Source organism: Bactrocera neohumeralis, chromosome 2 (genome assembly GCF_024586455.1).
Source record: "Bactrocera neohumeralis isolate Rockhampton chromosome 2, APGP_CSIRO_Bneo_wtdbg2-racon-allhic-juicebox.fasta_v2, whole genome shotgun sequence".
Taxonomy (NCBI): domain Eukaryota; kingdom Metazoa; phylum Arthropoda; class Insecta; order Diptera; family Tephritidae; genus Bactrocera; species Bactrocera neohumeralis.
The window spans coordinates 28,422,673-28,428,672 of record NC_065919.1 but is presented as its reverse complement, the minus strand read 5'-3'; positions in this window follow the sequence as shown (position 1 = coordinate 28,428,672).

Below are 6,000 nucleotides of genomic sequence, written 5' to 3'. Positions count from 1 at the left end.
AAAGATCAACTCGTTTCACAAAAATGATATCGAAAAGTTAGGGGTTGGCCGCTATAATAAGTGCTTCACCCTTGAAGGGAAGTAGAAAAACTAAATTTTGCCAAAAAAAAAAATGTTTTTTACTTTGGTAGGCCGGGGACTTTTAAGTTGACCTGTTAGCTGTTGGTCCTCAATATCGAAAACTTTTATATTTAACGAGATATCTTTACAAAAGCTTATTGTCCAAAGCAACGATACAATCTTGTTCAGATCGGATCACTATAGCATTAAACTGCCAACTGCACCAACTGATCGATTGTAATCAATATAAAAATATTTTTATAACATTTTGTGCCATAAGAAATGCACCGGCGATGGATATTTTATCTTCGGTGCCGCCGAAGTTAAAACTTTTCCTTTTTTGCTACTTTTAATTAAGTAGCCTCACCGAAATCGTGAAAACTTCTTAAGATTGGGTTGGTTTGGTTCACATTTATTTTTACTTTCGCGAATGTTCTTTTGGCTCTATTTCAAAACCGTTTTTGAATGTTACGATATGAATTTTGCAGATGATTTTTGCTGGAATTATTTTCTTTGAGAGATTCATTTGTTTTGTTATTTATTTTATTTTTTGACATGCATCTATTTCTGATGCCAGTAAAATTACGCTCAAACGACGTCAATTTCGATTTACTTCTTTTAACATTAACGTACCAAATTTCAGTTGCAAAACACACATGAAAACATGTATGTATGTAAATATCTAGTAAGTCATTCAAACGAACCCCTTGTTTTGGGTTTGCCCAATCAAATGCGCACATAGTTTTAAACTTCTCGACGTTTGACCCTCATAAAATGGCCAAATATGAGGCTTCACTATAAAACTACAGACTTAGACGCGTATGCTGACGAGTATATTTTGAACCGCAATTACGCAAGCTGAGCTTGTATGTATGCTTGAATAAGTATAACTTGCGGGTAATGACTATAATTACTGTTACAACTGAGCAATTTCATATCGTACTCATGCACGAGCATTTGTAAGTGTGTATGTTTGCATGAATACACTGGCAACTAGTAGAGGCCGTTATCTGCCACATTTTGTGCGTTTTATGCAACAGCGACTGACTATTTACATGGCATGGCCATGGCAACAGTAAATGTACTTAGAAACTTACAGACAGACATGCATACTTACGAGCAAAAGTTATAATGAAATAAAAGTGAAAGAAGCAGAAAAAAATGATATAAAATTTGAAAAGTGAAATAAAACATTCACTTAAATGTTGCAACTACACACTTTTGCTCGCCTCGTCTACCCATTAACGACCATCTCAACAAGCCCAATGGCAACATCACTTTCAATTACTCATGCGGTGGTAGTAACTAAAATAATGCAATACAAAACCATGTGACCACAGTACTTACCGCAATTTCAACAACTCGTCTACGGGAAGAACCAATTGATGGTGAGAAGTGTCGCATAATAACCCGGTAGTGAGGTGAGGTAAATGGGAGGTGATGAACTAGCGGTTTCGTTAGTTGTACGTCTCATGTTGTTGTAGCTCGTGTAGCAACACAAAATATTGACAAAAATGTTTTGTGATAGTTCTCTGCTGATTAAAAATCCAGACCCGTTCTCCTTATAGATACCCTACTTTCTTGGGAGCAAACTCTGCTTTGGTTGTCTTGTTTCAAATTTGAGTCAATTTTGCGATATCCAAAGACCTCGGTTTAATAACAATATTGTGGCCAAGTGTATGGATATCAGACTAAAGATGAAGATTTTTATCTGATGAAAATTACAGTGATAATACTGAAGTATGTACTTACAATAATTGTTGTAATAAATTAGCAATTTCAGCTGGGATGCAGCTGCAGAAGTCATGTGTGAAGCGGTAGATCAGAAATATAACAAGTTCCATCTGGTGCTACTGAAATTCGGGTCGGGTGCTGGCATCCTAAAAGATTACTACTGCTCATAAACTACGTAACGGCAATTCAATAGATATCAGGCTAGAAACCAAAACAGGCCTATGAACGGCTCATGAGTCTACCAGATTAACCTGACCTAACCTAATTTAGAGGTGTAATGGGGTATAGTCATGCTTCTGTGTAAGCAGTTACAGCCGTAGAGCTATACCCAATTCCTACTCCTGTGTCCTTGCCACGCATCCTGGAAATTGAGTAACACTTATGTAAGCTGTGGTAACCAAATTGCGTGAAGCCTGGAGTCAGGGCTAAAAGAAAGGGAACTTCAGCGGATCCTTTCCGAGATATTCGATTAAAGAGTTCGTTGAAGTCTATTTACAGCGTCTGTTCACCAGAGGTGCGACTGCGAGCGGGAGTCAGTCTTGAACTAAGCGGCTCGCTATATAAATGTATAGAAAACTTTGTAAAATCGCCTAGCGAGGTTGTGCGCGGGGTTTGAGAACAGCCACGTCGAAAACACTCCCATTGAAAATAAAAACAACAGCCTCGGATGAAAGACCCCACTTTTGATGGCGCCCACAGCAAACGTGATAAGGTAATAGGGAAGGTGTCGATGGCCACCTGATTGATGTCCATGTAAAAGTAAAGGCTAACAACATCGCCGTTCAAGAAATGTGATGGACGGAACAAGGACGGAGACGAGTAGGTTCTTGTAACAACTACTACAGCGGGCTTATAAAGGAGCGCAAAATCGGTGCGGCATTCGTGGTGGGAGGAAAACTTACAAAATCCGCATCAGAGAAAAATTTTTCAATATAACACTGATTTGCACCCACGCCCCAATGGAAGACAAGGACTATATGACCAAAGATGCCTTTTATAAGGGGCTGGGAACCGCTTATGATAACTGCTCCTGCCACGATATAAAAATTGTTATTGACGATTTTAACCCCGGGTGGGCAAAGAAGACATCTTTGGTGAAATAGTTGGAAAACTCAATCACCATGGTGAAACCTGCCGAAATGGGTTGAGGCTGAGGGACTCCGCATGAGCTCGGAATATGGTTACTTGTAGTACTATATTCCTGCACAAGAAAACTCATCAAGCTACTTGGCTGTCTCCGGATCGAAAAGTTAAAAACCGAGAGAGTATGAAATGCGTGAGTATAAAGAGCTTGAAAAGCTAGCTAGAGGTAAAAATTCTACGAAGAAATGCGGCAACTAACAGATGGCTTCAAAATCAGAGCACACTCTTGTAGGTTCTAAAGTGGGGATATAGTGGCTGATGGTCAGAGAATATCGAAGTTATTGAGGGAACACTTCTCAAGGCTGTCAAATGGTAGTGAAAGTGAAACATCTGCACACGTCGAACACGATTATGCAATCGATAACGATGGAATAGATGTTCCGTTGCTCGACTATGATGAGGTACGAATAGCAATTATCCACATGAAGACAAACAAAGCGGTAGAGACCGATGGATTACCGGCCGAGCTATTGTTATACGGAATTAGAACTGATTAGGTACCTGCATTAGCTTCTTTGCAGGATATGGTCGCAGGAAAGCATGCCTGATGATTGGAACCTAAGTGCGCTTTGCCCAATTCATTAAAAGGGAACCTTAGACTACTGAATATCGCATATACGGTTTTATCGAGCGAAGTGTCATCTGTATGGCGTGAAACCTGAAAAATATACTATAGACCAGATATTCACCATTCCCTAAATATTGGAAAAGACCCGTGAAAAGAGAATTGGCACATCGATTTCAAAGCTGCTTTTGGCAGTACGAAAAGAAGCAGCCTTTCTGACGCGATCTATGGATTTGGATTCCCCGCATAACTAATATAGCTGTGTAAACTGACGTTGAGCAATATCAGAATCAGAATCCCTATCGTGCGACTTCTTCCATCTGCTGCTCAAGAAAATAATTCGAGCTGCAGAACTTAATCAAGCAGGTACAATCTTCTATAAGAGTGTACATATGTACAGCTACTGGCGTACGCCGATGATATTGATATCATTGGCCTCAATACCCGCACCGTTAGTTCTGCTTTCTCCAGAATGGATAAAGAAGCGAAGTAAACAGGTCTGGTGTTGAACGAGGGCAAGACGAAATATCTCCTGTGATTAAAAAAACAATCGTCGCACGGTAGGCTCCCACGTCACTGTTGACAGTCATAAATTCGAAGTCGTAGATAATTTCGTCTATCTTGGAACCAGTATTAACAACAACAACAATGTCAGCACAGGTGCTACTTTGGACTGAGTGGGCAATTGAGAAGTAAAGTCCTCTTTCGACGAACAAAAACCAAACTCTATAAGTCACTCAATATTCCCGCCCTGCTATATGGTGCAGAGGCATGGACGATGCCAACATCTGATGAGTCGACGTTACGAGTTTTCGAGAGAAAGGTTCTGCGGAAGATTTATGGTCCTTTGCGCGTTGGCCACGGCGAATATCGCATTCAATGGAACAATGAGCTGTACGAGATATAAGACATTGACATAGTTCAGCGAATTAAAAGACAGCGGCTACGCTGACTAGGTCATGTTGTCAGGATGGACGAAAACACTCCAGTCTGAAAGTTTTCGACGCAATACACGCCGAGGGAAACAGCGGAAGAGGAAGATCTCCACTCCGTTGGAAAGACCAGGTGGAGAAGGACCTGGCTTCGCTTGGAATTCCCAATTGGCGCCACGGAGGGAAAAGACTGTCGCGCTGTTTTTAACTCGGCTATAATCGCCAGTAAAGAAGAAGAAGAACTCTAACGTCATCCTATCAAAAGGCCAGACATTTCACGGCGTTTTCATTAATCCAAATTAATCCTGCAATGTCAACGTAACCGAAAGCAGTAAGGCACGTAACAAAATGTGGGAATAAAATTGAAAGAGACGCGGCTTTGGCAACCGAAAACTATGCACGTGTTATATTTTAATATTAATGCATTTATGTCGCCTTCCTTCACTGTGAAAGTCTGACAATTTTTTTTATTTGACTACTTAAGATATAGCTGGAAAATAACAAAATTAAATACTTAGATAAACACATGGAAAAATGCGGAGAAATTGCATAAAACTAAGTTTCACTGCTTTTTACGCTTCCGAAGTGAAATGTTCAGATACCAGTCTTGCAAAGAGGCAACAACAATAAGAAATATTTACGAAAGTGTAACGTTAAAGTAGCAGCAAAATTGTAATCACGTGGTAATAACGAAAGTGATTAACCAAAAAAAAGCGAGAAAATGTGTAAAGAAATGAGAAAAACCGTAATACCACAGATGAGAGATAAGTGGTCCAAAAGCTATATTCAATAAGTATCGAGTTCCTTGAAACATTAAACCCATCTCTGTCTTACCAAGAACTCTATCTTACCATTCTATATATTTCGCTTATCGCTGGAATTGATGAAGTCTCGCATTTAGGTTATGGAATCTCAAATATTGATAAACAATCCATCGGTAGTTCAAAAATCTTTATATCTTGATCAATAGTTTCGGCCAAAAGTCAGCCATAGGCTCTGTGGCCACATATTCAGTAACTGTGTTGCAAGTTCAACAATTTTTAGATTTAAGACAGCATACCCAAACGATAAGGCCTTCGCAAAGTTTTTATACCCTGGATAGGATACAATAAGTTTGCCGCGAAGTTTGTAATACCCTGGACAGGAAACGTCATTGGCTCTATAAAATATTTATCTAAATGATCAGTGTGACAAGCTGAGAAAATCTTACACTACTGGCAATATATTGCCAGAGAGAAAATATATTTTTATAGAAGAAATTGGCAGGCATGCTGATTGATATATTGCAATTGAAAAATTTATTTGAAAATTGTACTTATTTGAACTATTTTTCCTTTAGACTCGTGAATTGCTCAACACTCTTGCTATTTCGAATGATATCAATATCTCGGAATTGGCACTTTACCCCGCTCGGATTTTTCATACGGCGCAATCAGGCAACTTACATTTGAACTCCTGTAAATGCGGAAAACACACGATATATGAACCACTCTGTGTTATGAATATAACACTTAATTAAAATTATTTGTTTTCTGTTGGAGTGTACATGACACTCTTAACACCATC